Genomic DNA, 13575 nt, shown 5'->3' on the forward strand with positions numbered 1-13575 from the left:
TTTTTACATAGAATGTGTTATTAACAGGACACAATCATTAAATGTAGAAATATACTGTATTCCCATCAACAAGTTTAGTGTAGAGAAAAAGTGTAAAAGCAAATCTTGAAATTGTCGTCTTTCATAATTGTCTGCAGTTTGCACTCCAATCAATAATGGTCACCAGTGCATTTGTGAGGACCAGTATCGGTGGTCATGTGACCAGTGTCTGATGTATGGAGCATGTGACCAGATCTCTGCAGGCTCATGTGGATGCATCAACGCCATTCCTTCTGACAGAAACTTCTGCCAGTCTCTGGATCAACACAGTAAGAAGTTTGAAACAGTTCTATCTTTCTGTGGACAAACACAGAGTCAAAACAAGACAAACTTTATTCCTGTTCCTATTGTTTTTTCAGATTTCACTCATTGTCTTCCTACAACACATTTACCACCTACAACCCATTTATCACCTACAACATATTTACCACCTACTACACGTAAGTTTGATCACAACAGGTCACTGTGGCTAAATCAAATGGTTTTTTTGTCAGTTACATTTTTAAAACCAATAATCCTTTTATGGTAGTATTAACAGTTAGACAGTTTTTAAAGATTTAGCAATTCCTCTATAACACTGGACTTTACTATCAGTCTATATGTTTACCCTCAGTTTAAACTAACTACAAATTTTACACAAAAGAGGACAACTCAGGATGAGACAACTCAAACCCAACAATTTTTATGTATTATTGATTTCTAGAATCTGGGTCAGTGTCTAGAGAAATGATTACAAATACTCAAGATGTGTGATAACTATGACAGCTCAATGAATAACAATAGACTACTTCATTCTTTTAAAGCAATAAAAGTGAACAAAGTCATAAACTACTGTTTGTTTCTAACTTGTTTCTTTCAAATGTATTTCAGCAAATCCTCCACCTGCTTATAAATATGTCCTTTCTGTTGAGATGAACATCACAGAGTTGAGAACAGTCAACATGTTGAGGAGCATTCTGAGAAACATCTCCTACCCACTCAGTATCAAGAGAAACACACAGATCAATCAGTCCAATATCACTACAGGTAAAGCAAATTAAAAGCCTATGTGATCATTTAAGGCAAAAAGAAAGTATGTGTACTAATAAAAATAAACAAGAGTAACATGAAAAGATGAAATCTGCCAAATAGGTTTTTACATAGAATGTGTTATTAACACGACACAATCATTAAATGTAGAAATATACTGTATTCCCATCAACAAGTTCTAGTGTAGAGAAAAAGTGTGAAATCAAATCTTGAAATTGTTGTCTTTCATAATTGTTTGCAGTTTGCACTCCAATCAATAATGGTCACCAGTGCATTTGTGAGGACCAGTATCGGTGGTCATGTGACCAGTGTCTGATGTATGGAGCATGTGACCAGATCTTTGCAGGCTCATGTGGATGCATCAACGCCATTCCTTCTGACAGAAACTTCTGCCAGTCTCTGTATCAACACAGTAAGAAGTTTGAAACAGTTCTATCTTTCTGTGGACAAACACAGAGTCAAAACAAGACAAACTTTATTCCTGTTCCTATTGTTTTTTCAGATTTCAATGATTGTCTTCCTACAACACATTTACCACCTACAACCCATTTATCACCTACAACATATTTACCACCTACTACACGTAAGTTTGATCACAACACGTCACTGTGGCTAAATCAAATGGTTTTTTTGTCAGTTACATTTTTAAAACCAATAATCCTTTTATGGTAGTATTAACAGTTAGACAGTTTTTAAAGATTTAGCAATTCCTCTATAACACTGGACTTTACTATCTGTCTATATGTTTACCCTCAGTTTAAACTAACTACAAATTTTACACAAAAGAGGACAACTCAGGATGAGACAACTCAAACCCAACAATTTTTATGTATTATTGATTTCTAGAATCTGGGTCAGTGTCTAGAGAAATGATTACAAATACTCAAGATGTATGATAACTATGACAGCTCAATGAATAACAATAGACTACTTCATTCTTTTAAAGCAATAAAAGTGAACAAAGTCATAAACTACTGTTTGTTTCTAACTTGTTTCTTTCAAATGTATTTCAGCAAATCCTCCACCTGCTTATAAATATGTCCTTTCTGTTGAGATGAACATCACAGAGTTGAGAACAGTCAACATGTTGAGGAGCATTCTGAGAAACATCTCCTACCCACTCAGTATCAAGAGAAACACACAGATCAATCAGTCCAATATCACTACAGGTAAAGCAAATTAAAAGCCTATGTGATCATTTAAGGCAAAAAGAAAGTATGTGTACTAATAAAAATAAACAAGAGTAACATGAAAAGATGAAATCTGCCAAATAGGTTTTTACATAGAATGTGTTATTAACACGACACAATCATTAAATGTAGAAATATACTGTATTCCCATCAACAAGTTCTAGTGTAGAGAAAAAGTGTGAAATCAAATCTTGAAATTGTTGTCTTTCATAATTGTTTGCAGTTTGCACTCCAATCAATAATGGTCACCAGTGCATTTGTGAGGACCAGTATCGGTGGTCATGTGACCAGTGTCTGATGTATGGAGCATGTGACCAGATCTTTGCAGGCTCATGTGGATGCATCAACGCCATTCCTTCTGACAGAAACTTCTGCCAGTCTCTGTATCAACACAGTAAGAAGTTTGAAACAGTTCTATCTTTCTGTGGACAAACACAGAGTCAAAACAAGACAAACTTTATTCCTGTTCCTATTGTTTTTTCAGATTTCAATGATTGTCTTCCTACAACACATTTACCACCTACAACCCATTTATCACCTACAACATATTTACCACCTACTACACGTAAGTTTGATCACAACACGTCACTGTGGCTAAATCAAATGGTTTTTTTGTCAGTTACATTTTTAAAACCAATAATCCTTTTATGGTAGTATTAACAGTTAGACAGTTTTTAAAGATTTAGCAATTCCTCTATAACACTGGACTTTACTATCTGTCTATATGTTTACCCTCAGTTTAAACTAACTACAGATTTTACACAAAAGAGGAAAACTCAGGAAGAGACAACTCAAACCCAACAATTTCTATGTATTATTGATTTCTAGAATCTGGGTCAGTGTCTAGAGAAATGATTACAAATACTCAAGATGTATGATAACTATGACAGCTCAATGAATAACAATAGACTACTTCATTCTTTTAAAGCAATAAAAGTGAACAAAGTCATAAACTACTGTTTGTTTCTAACTTGTTTCTTTCAAATGTATTTCAGCAAATCCTCCACCTGCTTATAAATATGTCCTTTCTGTTGAGATGAACATCACAGAGTTGAGAACAGTCAACATGTTGAGGAGCATTCTGAGAAACATCTCCTACCCACTCAGTATCAAGAGAAACACACAGATCAATCAGTCCAATATCACTACAGGTAAAGCAAATTAAAAGCCTATGTGATCATTTAAGGCAAAAAGAAAGTATGTGTACTAATAAAAATAAACAAGAGTAACATGAAAAGATGAAATCTGCCAAATAGGTTTTTACATAGAATGTGTTATTAACACGACACAATCATTAAATGTAGAAATATACTGTATTCCCATCAACAAGTTTAGTGTAGAGAAAAAGTGTGAAAGCAAATCTTGAAATTGTCGTCTTTCATAATTGTCTGCAGTTTGCACTCCAATCAATAATGGTCACCAGTGCATTTGTGAGGACCAGTATCGGTGGTCATGTGACCAGTGTCTGATGTATGGAGCATGTGACCAGATCTCTGCAGGCTCATGTGGATGCATCAACGCCATTCCTTCTGACAGAAACTTCTGCCAGTCTTTGGATCAACACAGTAAGAAGTTTGAAACAGTTCTATCTTTCTGTGGACAAACACAGAGTCAAAACAAGACAAACTTTATTCCTGTTCCTATTGTTTTTTCAGATTTCACTCATTGTCTTCCTACAACACATTTACCACCTACAACCCATTTATCACCTACAACATATTTACCACCTACTACACGTAAGTTTGATCACAACAGGTCACTGTGGCTAAATCAAATGGTTTTTTTGTCAGTTACATTTTTAAAACCAATAATCCTTTTATGGTAGTATTAACAGTTAGACAGTTTTTAAAGATTTAGCAATTCCTCTATAACACTGGACTTTACTATCTGTCTATATGTTTACCCTCAGTTTAAACTAACTACAGATTTTACACAAAAGAGGACAACTCAGGAAGAGACAACTCAAACCCAACAATTTCTATGTATTATTGATTTCTAGAATCTGGGTCAGTGTCTAGAGAAATGATTACAAATACTCAAGATGTATGATAACTATGACAGCTCAATGAATAACAATAGACTACTTCATTCTTTTAAAGCAGTAAAAGTGAACAAAGTCATAAACTACTGTTTGTTTCTAACTTGTTTCTTTCAAATGTATTTCAGCAAATCCTCCACCTGCTTATAAATATGTCCTTTCTGTTGAGATGAACATCACAGAGTTGACAACAGTCAACATGTTGAGGAGCATTCTGAGAAACATCTCCTACCCACTCAGTATCAAGAGAAACACACAGATCAATCAGTCCAATATCACTACAGGTAAAGCAAATTAAAAGCCTATGTGATCATTTAAGGCAAAAAGAAAGTATGTGTACTAATAAAAATAAACAAGAGTAACATGAAAAGATGAAATCTGCCAAATAGGTTTTTACATAGAATGTGTTATTAACAGGACACAATCATTAAATGTAGAAATATACTGTATTCCCATCAACAAGTTCTAGTGTAGAGAAAAAGTGTGAAATCAAATCTTGAAATTGTTGTCTTTCATAATTGTTTGCAGTTTGCACTCCAATCAATAATGGTCACCAGTGCATTTGTGAGGACCAGTATCGGTGGTCATGTGACCAGTGTCTGATGTATGGAGCATGTGACCAGATCTTTGCAGGCTCATGTGGATGCATCAACACCATTCCTTCAGACAGAAACTTCTGCCAGTCTTTGGATCAACACAGTAAGAAGTTTGAAACAGTTCTATCTTTCTGTGGACAAACACAGAGTCAAAACAAGACAAACTTTATTCCTGTTCCTATTGTTTTTTCAGATTTCACTGATTGTCTTCCTACAACACATTTACCACCTACAACCCATTTATCACCTACAACATATTTACCACCTACTACACGTAAGTTTGATCACAACAGGTCACTGTGGCTAAATCAAATGGTTTTTTTGTCAGTTACATTTTTAAAACCAATAATCCTTTTATGGTAGTATTAACAGTTAGACAGTTTTTAAAGATTTAGCAATTCCTCTATAACACTGGACTTTACTATCAGTCTATATGTTTACCCTCAGTTTAAACTAACTACAAATTTTACACAAAAGAGGACAACTCAGGATGAGACAACTCAAACCCAACAATTTTTATGTATTATTGATTTCTAGAATCTGGGTCAGTGTCTAGAGAAATGATTACAAATACTCAAGATGTATGATAACTATGACAGCTCAATGAATAACAATAGACTACTTCATTCTTTTAAAGCAATAAAAGTGAACAAAGTCATAAACTACTGTTTGTTTCTAACTTGTTTCTTTCAAATGTCTTTCAGCAAATCCTCCACCTGCTTATAAATATGTCCTTTCTGTTGAGATGAACATCACAGAGTTGACAACAGTCAACATGTTGAGGAGCATTTTGAGAAACATCTCCTACCCTCTCAGTATCAAGAGAAACACACAGATCAATCAGTCCAATATCACTACAGGTAAAGCAAATTAAAAGCCTATGTGATCATTTAAGGAAAAAAGAAAGTATGTGTACTAATAAAAAAAAACAAGAGTAACATGAAAAGATGAAATCTGCCAAATAGGTTATTACATAGAATGTGTTATTAACACGACACAATCATTAAATGTAGAAATATACTGTATTCCCATCAACAAGTTTAGTGTAGAGAAAAAGTGTGAAAGCAAATCTTGAAATTGTCGTCTTTCATAATTGTCTGCAGTTTGCACTCCAATCAATAATGGTCACCAGTGCATTTGTGAGGACCAGTTTCGGTGGTCATGTGACCAGTGTCTGATGTATGGAGCATGTGACCAGATCTCTGCAGGCTCATGTGGATGCATCAACGCCATTCCTTCTGACAGAAACTTCTGCCAGTCTCTGGATCAACACAGTAAGAAGTTTGAAACAGTTCTATCTTTCTGTGGACAAACACAGAGTCAAAACAAGACAAACTTTATTCCTGTTCCTATTGTTTTTTCAGATTTCACTCATTGTCTTCCTACAACACATTTACCACCTACAACACATTTATCACCTACAACATATTTACCACCTACTACACGTAAGTTTGATCACAACACGTCACTGTGGCTAAATCAAATGGTTTTTTTGTCAGTTACATTTTTAAAACCAATAATCCTTTTATGGTAGTATTAACAGTTAGACAGTTTTTAAAGATTTAGCAATTCCTCTATAACACTGGACTTTACTATCTGTCTATATGTTTACCCTCAGTTTAAACTAACTACAAATTTTACACAAAAGAGGACAACTCAGGATGAGACAACTCAAACCCAACAATTTCTATGTATTATTGATTTCTAGAATCTGGGTCAGTGTCTAGAGAAATGATTACAAATACTGAAGATGTGTGATAACTATGACAGCTCAATGAATAACAATAGACTACTTGATTCTTTTAAAGCAATAAAAGTGAACAAAGTCATAAACTACTGTTTGTTTCTAACTTGTTTCTTTCAAATGTCTTTCAGCAAATCCTCCACCTGCTTATAAATATGTCCTTTCTGTTGAGATGAACATCACAGATTTGACAACAGTCAACATGTTGAGGAGCATTCTGAGAAACATCTCCTACCCTCTCAGTATCAAGAGAAACACACAGATCAATCAGTCCAATATCACTACAGGTAAAGCAAATTAAAAGCCTATGTGATCATTTAGGGCAAAAAGAAAGTATGTGTACTAATAAAAAAAAAACAAGAGTAACATGAAAAGATGAAATCTGCCAAATAGGTTTTTACATAGAATGTGTTATTAACAGGACACAATCATTAAATGTAGAAATATACTGTATTCCCATCAACAAGTTCTAGTGTAGAGAAAAAGTGTGAAATCAAATCTTGAAATTGTTGTCTTTCATAATTGTTTGCAGTTTGCACTCCAATCAATAATGGTCACCAGTGCATTTGTGAGGACCAGTATCGGTGGTCATGTGACCAGTGTCTGATGTATGGAGCATGTGACCAGATCTTTGCAGGCTCATGTGGATGCATCAACACCATTCCTTCAGACAGAAACTTCTGCCAGTCTTTGGATCAACACAGTAAGAAGTTTGAAACAGTTCTATCTTTCTGTGGACAAACACAGAGTCAAAACAAGACAAACTTTATTCCTGTTCCTATTGTTTTTTTCAGATTTCACTGATTGTCTTCCTACAACACATTTACCACCTACAACACATTTATCCCCTACAACATATTTACCACCTACTACACGTAAGTTTGATCACAACAGGTCACTGTGGCTAAATCAAATGGTTTTTTTGTCAGTTACATTTTTAAAACCAATAATCCTTTTATGGTAGTATTAACAGTTAGACAGTTTTTAAAGATTTAGCAATTCCTCTATAACACTGGACTTTACTATCAGTCTATATGTTTACCCTCAGTTTAAACTAACTACAAATTTTACACAAAAGAGGACAACTCAGGATGAGACAACTCAAACCCAACAATTTTTATGTATTATTGATTTCTAGAATCTGGGTCAGTGTCTAGAGAAATGATTACAAATACTCAAGATGTATGATAACTATGACAGCTCAATGAATAACAATAGACTACTTCATTCTTTTAAAGCAATAAAAGTGAACAAAGTCATAAACTACTGTTTGTTTCTAACTTGTTTCTTTCAAATGTCTTTCAGCAAATCCTCCACCTGCTTATAAATATGTCCTTTCTGTTGAGATGAACATCACAGATTTGACAACAGTCAACATGTTGAGGAGCATTTTGAGAAACATCTCCTACCCTCTCAGTATCAAGAGAAACACACAGATCAATCAGTCCAATATCACTACAGGTAAAGCAAATTAAAAGCCTATGTGATCATTTAAGGAAAAAAGAAAGTATGTGTACTAATAAAAAAAAACAAGAGTAACATGAAAAGATGAAATCTGCCAAATAGGTTATTACATAGAATGTGTTATTAACACGACACAATCATTAAATGTAGAAATATACTGTATTCCCATCAACAAGTTTAGTGTAGAGAAAAAGTGTGAAAGCAAATCTTGAAATTGTCGTCTTTCATAATTGTCTGCAGTTTGCACTCCAATCAATAATGGTCACCAGTGCATTTGTGAGGACCAGTTTCGGTGGTCATGTGACCAGTGTCTGATGTATGGAGCATGTGACCAGATCTCTGCAGGCTCATGTGGATGCATCAACGCCATTCCTTCTGACAGAAACTTCTGCCAGTCTCTGGATCAACACAGTAAGAAGTTTGAAACAGTTCTATCTTTCTGTGGACAAACACAGAGTCAAATCAAGACAAACTTTATTCCTGTTCCTATTGTTTTTTCAGATTTCACTCATTGTCTTCCTACAACACATTTACCACCTACAACACATTTATCACCTACAACATATTTACCACCTACTACACGTAAGTTTGATCACAACACGTCACTGTGGCTAAATCAAATGGTTTTTTTGTCAGTTACATTTTTAAAACCAATAATCCTTTTATGGTAGTATTAACAGTTAGACAGTTTTTAAAGATTTAGCAATTCCTCTATAACACTGGACTTTACTATCTGTCTATATGTTTACCCTCAGTTTAAACTAACTACAAATTTTACACAAAAGAGGACAACTCAGGATGAGACAACTCAAACCCAACAATTTCTATGTATTATTGATTTCTAGAATCTGGGTCAGTGTCTAGAGAAATGATTACAAATACTGAAGATGTGTGATAACTATGACAGCTCAATGAATAACAATAGACTACTTCATTCTTTTAAAGCAATAAAAGTGAACAAAGTCATAAACTACTGTTTGTTTCTAACTTGTTTCTTTCAAATGTCTTTCAGCAAATCCTCCACCTGCTTATAAATATGTCCTTTCTGTTGAGATGAACATCACAGATTTGACAACAGTCAACATGTTGAGGAGCATTCTGAGAAACATCTCCTACCCACTCAGTATCAAGAGAAACACACAGATCAATCAGTCCAATATCACTACAGGTAAAGCAAATTAAAAGCCTATGTGATCATTTAGGGCAAAAAGAAAGTATGTGTACTAATAAAAAAAAAACAAGAGTAACATGAAAAGATGAAATCTGCCAAATAGGTTTTTACATAGAATGTGTTATTAACAGGACACAATCATTAAATGTAGAAATATACTGTATTCCCATCAACAAGTTTAGTGTAGAGAAAAAGTGTGAAAGCAAATCTTGAAATTGTCGTCTTTCATAATTGTCTGCAGTTTGCACTCCAATCAATAATGGTCACCAGTGCATTTGTGAGGACCAGTATCGGTGGTCATGTGACCAGTGTCTGATGTATGGAGCATGTGACCAGATCTCTGCAGGCTCATGTGGATGCATCAACACCATTCCTTATGACAGAAACTTCTGCCAGTCTCTGTATCAACACAGTAAGAAGTTTGAAACAGTTCTATCTTTCTGTGGACAAACACAGAGTCAAAACAAGACAAACTTTATTCCTGTTCCTATTGTTTTTTCAGATTTCACTGATTGTCTTCCTACAACACATTTACCACCTACAACCCATTTATCACCTACAACATATTTACCACCTACTACACGTAAGTTTGATCACAACACGTCACTGTGGCTAAATCAAATGGTTTTTTTGTCAGTTACATTTTTAAAACCAATAATCCTTTTATGGTAGTATTAACAGTTAGACAGTTTTTAAAGATTTAGCAATTCCTCTATAACACTGGACTTTACTATCAGTCTATATGTTTACCCTCAGTTTAAACCAACTACAAATTTTACACAAAAGAGGACAACTCAGGAAGAGACAACTTAAACCCAACAATTTTTATGTATTATTGATTTCTAGAATCTGGGTCAGTGTCTAGAGAAATGATTACAAATTATGAGGTGCCGTGTAGGACATTATTCAGAATTAGCATTCATAAACACATGTGAAATCTCTCATACACACTAGTGAAATGCTTGTATACATACAACTGAAAATGTATTCTTTCACATACACATGTGAAATCTCTCACATACACATGTGAAATGCTCTCACACACACTACTGAAAATGCTCTCACACACACTACTGAAAATGCTCTCACATACACATGTGAAAATGCTTTCACATACACTACTGAAAATGCTCTCACACACACTACTGAAAATGCTCTCACATACACATGTGAAAATCCTCTCACATACACATGTGAAAATCCTCTCACATACACATGTGAAAATGCTCTCACACACACTATCCAAAATTCTCTCACATACACATGTGAAATTTTAATAGAAACGGAAGGCATTTCAGTAGAAACAACGTTTTTATTTTTTACTTTATTGTTAGAAACGAAGTTGGTCGACTGAAGGCATTTCAGTGGAAATGAACCTGTGTCCGAATTCCTGCCCTGATCCCTAACTACTAAAACCCTATATAGTGCAGAACTATATATAGTTCTCTGAATTTAAAAGCAATTCAGACACCCGTGCTCAGTACTTTTTTCTTTTGGGTGTTGTTCATAACGCGCTTGACACGGAAACAAAGTGGCGCATTACCGCCACCACCTGGTCTGGAGGCGAACTACTCCTATTTAACGCGGAGAATGACACTTATTTGTCAGAGTAAAAACATAATAAATATGAACATTTTACAAAGACTATTTATGAATCTGCTGTGTTCTGATCATGGAAAACGTGACTGATTTATAAATAATTAAATTACAAACACTTTGGTGTTGATTTAATGTATTTGTTCATAAATAAACCCCCAAGTTATTTTTCATGCCAATATTTATTTTGTTTTTGTGCCGCTGAACGATTAACGGGCTCTTGCAAGGAGGCATTGTTTTCTGTAGTTTTCTTACACCTTACTGAAAATGGCTTTGAAAATGAATCTGTCCGTGTTCCTGGCAATAATTCAACCGTTTTTCGTGAGATCAAACTGAAAACGAGCAGATATGCAGCATCACAGGACGGCAAGGACAAGCAGACATCTCAGAAGATTTCCTCTGGATGCCCTGACCAGACAGAATAACTTGTGAGTTAAACTTAAAGCTTTTTTTTTAGTTAAACTTAAACTTTAACTTAAACTTTGTTACTAATCATGCTCAAGGTTACACAGTCTGCTGGGTAAGAGTTTAACATTCTTTTTCAAGTGAGTTGTGTAGTCCAATTACATGAAACACTTTGAGTTCAAAGTTTAGAATTTTTTATTCAGAGTCAAACCATATCACTTGTTTTAAACAAAAACAAAACAAAAACTTTCATTTTTAAAAGTTTAAATGAAAATCCAAAAACCCAGCCAAATAAAAACCACGAGATTTTCCAGAATTAATAAATACTTCATAATCTAAAATGTAAGATATCAAAATAAATAGAAACATTAAAAAAATGTGATTTAATTTCCTCAATGAAATAATTAATGTTGCATTTTCCAGGGTCTTCCACGTCTCTACTGCTTTACCAACACAAAGGTGTCTGTCCTGGCCCTTTACGCTGACGGTCAGTCCGACACAAGACTGGATTTTCGGTTGACCCGCAGGACCATCGAGCATCTGGGTCGATGGTCCTGAAGCATCATGTAACCCCCGTTACAAATACACTCAGTAATAATAGAGCATTTTACAATGATATAAAAAGGTCAATAAATATTAATAAACAACATGATAAAAACAGCTAAAAGTTGTGAGGATAAAAATATAAATAGTATTAACATTAATAATTTATAGGTTTTATTACTATTTTTGTTTAAAAAGAGAAATTGTTTTTGTTGTCGATAAAGTTTAAAGTTTTTCAAGAGCCCTCCCCAACCTGTGCGTTGCGTAGCGGAGAGATAGGCCTGTTTAGGGCAGAGACAGCAAGCACGCGCAGCAGAGTAGCCATTAGCTGAAAAACTACGGTGAAAAACTAAAATAACGGTGCAAACCTGTTGTCTAGCCAGACCGGAAGAGGGGTGTGAGCCAAATAAGATTTTATGCCATTACCAGACGAGTTTTGGTGAGTTTTGTTTTGTATTTTGCCTACTTTTGTGGCGTGGGTTTTGCCGTGATGAGGCGAGCCCAGTTGAGACCAATTTAAGTTGTGAAAAGATGACAAAACAGTACTTTTGAGTTATTTATAATTTTCTTTGACACTTCGAAACATGAATGTATTTTATTTGATGTATTTTGGGTATATTTTGTGTGAAAAGAAGCTAATTTTGCAAGTAGAGTTGGATGTATGAAAAAGAAAAAAGAGCAGCCGCCATTTTAAGTTTCTAAAGAGTCACGTAGCCTTCTAGTGCGGCTCCGCTTTCATTTTGGAGTGGTTTTATTTTGCATATGGACTAAAATTATTTTTATGGCCTGTCCTGCAGGCCAGGTTTTTGAGTCCCCCCGAGAGTAATTGGGAGACGGTTCCGGACCGGATCGTTCTGGACTTCTCCTGATCCATGGATGGCGAGCCTACCCAAGGAGCACGATAATCCGGACTGCCTGTAGAGCATCACGTGGTCCTTTACTTTTCCTCACTACTACAAAATCTCTGCCAAGGTCGCGGTAGGAGATTGAACACTAACTGTGGATCCAATATACTTTAAAGGAGCACTACCAAAACTGGATACGTCTGCTAACAAACTTTAAAGGATTTTGCTAAGCAATTGGACATTTAGAAAAACAGTTCTTTGTTTGCTTTGCATATTGAATTGTCTTTTGTTTGATATCTGATATTTTGTAACTTTAAAGGATACTTTTGGTGTAAATTTAAAGTGACAAAACTGATTTACAAAAAAGTGAAAAGGGTAAATATAGTGAACTCAAAAGAAAGCTTAAACTAAATTTAAGTTAAATAAATTTAGTTCTGTAACTAAAATCCCTTTAAACCAAATGACCGGTCATCTTTAATTAAAATAGATTGAAACTGAAATTAACTTGAACAAAACCTTTTATTTGAACTTTAACAGAAAAAGTAAAGGAAAAAAACAACATAAAGGGTGTTGAAAAGGTGTCTTAACATTACTTAAGAACCAAATTTGTATGTTTATTGTTGTTTGTCAATTGTTCAGTAAACTGCCGGCTTTTTCCATTCTACCTTTTTATTGACTCTTGGCTCTTTTATTCAATACACACCACTCCGTGCGAACCTATATTTGGTCCAGTAGCCTGACTACCTCTGCCTAATAGCATAGGTGCTACAAATTCTTGGCGAGCCAGCCAGGAGTGGTTCGTAAATAATTTTCAGAGCTCAAATTTGACTAAGAACTGAACAAAAAATGGAAGCCGTGCAACAAAGTAATGTTAAGATACCGAACTCACTTCTTATTACTGGTTTAACTGACACT

The 13575-nt window shown here is 34.8% G+C and overlaps 1 long non-coding RNA gene across 1 annotated transcript; it reads left to right on the forward strand.

The window, feature by feature from the left end:
- The first annotated feature begins 12016 nt into the window (after positions 1-12016).
- On the forward strand, positions 12017-13324 carry LOC111947079 (uncharacterized). Its single transcript, XR_002872878.2, has 2 exons — positions 12017-12254; positions 12613-13324. It is a non-coding gene; the product is annotated as an uncharacterized LOC111947079 (long non-coding RNA).
- Positions 13325-13575: the final 251 nt, after the last annotated feature.

The sequence above is a fragment of the Oryzias latipes genome, chromosome 24, assembly GCF_053564925.1.
Source record: "Oryzias latipes strain Hd-rR chromosome 24, Olatipes_Hd-rR_3.1".
Taxonomy (NCBI): Eukaryota; Metazoa; Chordata; class Actinopteri; order Beloniformes; family Adrianichthyidae; genus Oryzias; species Oryzias latipes.